This window comes from Erinaceus europaeus, chromosome 18 (assembly GCF_950295315.1).
Source record: "Erinaceus europaeus chromosome 18, mEriEur2.1, whole genome shotgun sequence".
In the NCBI taxonomy this organism is placed as follows: Eukaryota; Metazoa; Chordata; class Mammalia; order Eulipotyphla; family Erinaceidae; genus Erinaceus; species Erinaceus europaeus.
Genome location: NC_080179.1, coordinates 4,953,520 through 4,957,662, shown reverse-complemented (window position 1 = coordinate 4,957,662; position 4,143 = coordinate 4,953,520).

Genomic DNA, 4,143 nt, shown 5'->3' with positions numbered 1-4,143 from the left:
AGGGAATAGTAGCCAGCCCATATCTGTGATCTTGGGAGAACTAATGTAGTTAGTTTTCAATGAAGGGAATGGGGACACAGAACTCTGGTGGTGTGAAAGGTGTGGACTTATACCCATGTAATCTTATAATTTTGTAAATCACTAATAAAAATAACTTTAAAAAAGAAAATCTTCAAGAATATACTATAAACAGTCATGGTGAAGCATCACTTCAGGTGAGAGTGTCAGATTGGAAAGCACTTGGACAATTTAAACTTTTGTGCTTTTTTTAAAAAAAATATGAAGCTTGCACTGTTTATAAACCAAAATTTAAAAGTGTTTTTTTTTTTTTTATTAAATCATTATTTGGGGCCAAACTGTGGCCGACCTGGTTGAACAAACACTGTTGCCACAAGGACCCAGATGCAGCAGCCCGCCAACTTGCAAAGGCAAAGCTTCAAAAGTGGCGGGCGGGGCAGTGGGGCGGACAGCTCTCTTTCTCCCCGTCTCCCCCTCTTCTCTCAATTTCTGTCTGTCCTATCAAATAACAATACAAAAAAAATTAAAGCATATTTATAAAGAAATACAAATGAGCATTTTAAAAATGGAAACAAAGATAGCAAATAGCCATGTCGATGTTTAAGTCACCAGCGGCCACAATAAGGTTTGCAAGGGACAGAACTCAGTGTGAAAACAATGTGGTAAGTTTTTATAAATGTTTTTAATTAAAAGTTTTCTAATTTTAATTTTAACATTTTTAATTTTTATTTTTAATGTATTTTTAATTGATTAATTAGATAGAGACATAGAGAAATTGAGAATGGAGGGGGAGATGGAGAGGGAGAGACAGAGAGACACCTGCAGCCTTACTTCACCACTTGGAAGCTTTCCCCATTGTAGGTGGGGATCAGGGGCTTAAACCAAGGTCCACAGCTCCCGGAGGCTATTTTTTCCTCTTTGTTGCCCTTGTTTGCTTATTGTTGTTGTTGTCATTATTATTATTGTTGCTATTGTTGTCATTGTTGTTGGATAGGACAGAGAAAAATGGAGAGAGGAGGGGAAGACAGACTAACCATTATTTACTACCTATTTAAATGACATGAGCTGGGCTAGGGAGACAGCATAATGGTTCTGCAAAAAGATTCTCATGCCTGACTGGGAGTATGGACCGACCAGTCAACGCCCATGTTCAGCGAGGAAGCAATTACAGAAGCCAGACCTTCTACCTTCTGCAACCCTCAATGACCCTGGGTCCATGCTCCCAGAGGGATAGAGAATGGGAAAGCTATCGGGGGAGGGGGTGGGATATGGAGATTGGGCGGTGGGAATTGTGTGGAGTTGTACCCCTCCTACCCTATGGTTTTGTTAATTAATCCTTTCTTTAATAAAAATAAAAATAAAGATTAAAAAAGAAAAAGAAAACAAATAACCCCATCCACAAATGGGGGAGAGGACATGAACAGAATATTCACCACAGAAGAGATCCAAAAGGCTGAGAGACACATAAAAAAATGCTCCAAGTTTCTGATGGCCAGCGAAGTGCAAATTAAAAAAAAAAAAAAAAAAAAGATTCTCATGCCTGAGGCTCTGAGGTTCTAGGTTCAATCCCCAGCACCACCATCAGCCAGAGCTGAACAGGGCTTTGGCCTTTCTCTGTGTGTCTTTCCCTCTCCCTATCATTAAAATAAATAAAATAAAATATAAAAAGAAAGGAAGGAAAGGAAAGAGAGAGAAAGGAAGGAAAAAAGGAGAGAAAGAAAGCAAAAGGCATGAGCCAGACCAGTAAAGGATGGTGCTGAAACTTTACATGTTCCAGGGGCTGGGCAGTAGCGCACTGGGTTAAGCACAAGGACCTGCTGAAGAATCCTGGTTTGAGCCCCCGGCTCCCCATCTGCAAGCGGGTCGCTTCACAAGTGGTGAAGCAGATCTGCGCGTGTCTCTCTCTCCCCCTTTCAGTGTTTCCTTCCTCTCCCAATTTCTCTCCGTCCTATGCAATAACAGTAGAAAAAAAGGTGGCCTCCAAGAGCAGTGGATTTCTGGTGCAGGCACCAAACCCCAGCGATAAACCTGAAGGTAAAAGAAAGAAAGAAAGAAAGAAAGAGAGAAAGAAAGGAAGGAAGGAAGGAAGGAAGGAAGGAAGGAAGGAAGGAAGGAAGGAAGGAGTCAGGCTGTAGTGCAGCGGGTTAAGCGCAGGTGGCACAAAGCACAAGGACCAGCATAAGGATCCCGATTCGAACCCCGGCTCCCCACCTGCAGGGGAGTCGCTTCCCAGGCGGTGAAGCAGGTCTGCAGGTGTCTGTCTTTCTCTCCCCCTCTCTATCTTCCCCTCTTCTCTCCATTTCTTTCTGTCCTATCCAACAATAATGACAACAAGAATAACTATAACAATAAAACAAGGCCAACAAAAGGGAGTAAATAAAAATATAAAAAAGAAGGAAAGCGAGAAAGTTATATATATGTTCCAAGTCTTAGGGGAGATAAAAGCTGCTGCTAATGAACTATGTGGATCAAATCTGGCATCAGTTTGGCATAAACACCCCATGTTCAGAGACAGACATGTCTGAGTGCAGAACGTGGCTCCAGCTCTGTTATCAGCATGAATCTTCCTCTGTCATCAGTCATGAGACCAGGTCATGTTTGAGTTTGCCGAGCACTGCTGCCTGACTTGACTCAACAGGGAAGTTTAGAGTAGGTAGAGTGGATTTATATGATCATCTCCAATTTATGGGAGAGAAAAATAGACCTCACCTTAATGTGACTTCAAAGTCACACAATGAGGACAGTCCTCATGCTTACCATGCTTTCATCAGACGCTACAAACTAGAAATGTAAACAGGGAGTAAAAACCACCAATTTGGGGAGTCGGGCGGTAACACAGCGGGTTAAGCGCAGGTGGCGCAAAGCAAGGACCGGCCTAAGGATCCCGGTTCAAGCCCCCGGCTCCCCTCCTGCAGGGGAGTCGCTTCACAGGCGGTAAAGCAGGTCTGCAGGTGTCTGTCTTTCTCTCCCTCTCTCTGTCTTCCCCTCCTCTCTCCATTTCTCTCTGTCCTACCCAACAACAACTACAACAACAATAAAAAACAAGTGCAACAAAAGGAAATAAGATTTTTTTAAATTAGCAACTAATAATGGGCCCCAGATCACATCAAATCGATGGGGTTTACAGTCAACAATATTTACACCCCTTTCCCATATTAGGGAGCTACTCTCTTCCCTGACCCAGCTTTCTGGTCCTTTTCCCAGCCAAGACATCATCTCCCCAGACAATAATTAGGATCCACCTGCATATCAGATTTCAGGCTCAGGGCAAAAACAAAACAAAACAAAACAAAAAAAAACCACTAGTATAGCTACAGGCCTTTGAAATATAACTAAAATATGCCTACTAGCTATCTACAAAATGGAGGATCCCCCCCAAACACTTCATCTGCACTATTCTAGCCTTTAGGTCCATGATGTTGTATGTTAACTCTCTTTTCAGCCACCAGGTTCCAGATGCTAGCAGGATGTGACCAGACTTCCCTGGACAGACAACCCCACCAATGTGTCCTGGAGCTCCACTTCCCCAGAACCCCGCCCCAAAGGGAAAGAGAGAGACAGGCTGGGAGTATGGACCGACCTGTCAACGCCCATGTTCATCAGGGAAGCAATTACAGAAGCCAGACCTTCCACCTTCTGCATCCCACAATGACCTTGGGTCCATATTCCCAGAGGGTTAAAGAATAGGAAAGGTATGTGGTCTGGGAGGTGGCGCAGTGCTAAAGCTTTGGACTCTCAAGCATGAGGTCCCGAGTTCGATCCCTGGCAGCACATGTGCCGGAGTGATGTCTGGTTTTTTCTCTCCTCCTATCTTTCTCATAAATAAATAAAATCTTTAAAAAAAAAAAGAATAGGAAAGGTATTAGGGGTGGGGATGGGATACAGAGGTCTGGTGGTGGGAATTGTGTGAAGCTGTACCCCTCTTATCCTATGGTTTTGTCAATGTTTCCTTTTTATAAATAAAATTTTTTAAAATTATCAGTTTTTAGCAAATAGACTCCAACATTCTATGTTCATTACTATTAGTAAACTTGAACCTTCTACAGAGAAAAAAATTCCATTCAGACATATTTTGTAACAAAAACAATGTTTATATAATTAAGAACACAATTCAGGCCAAAGAAA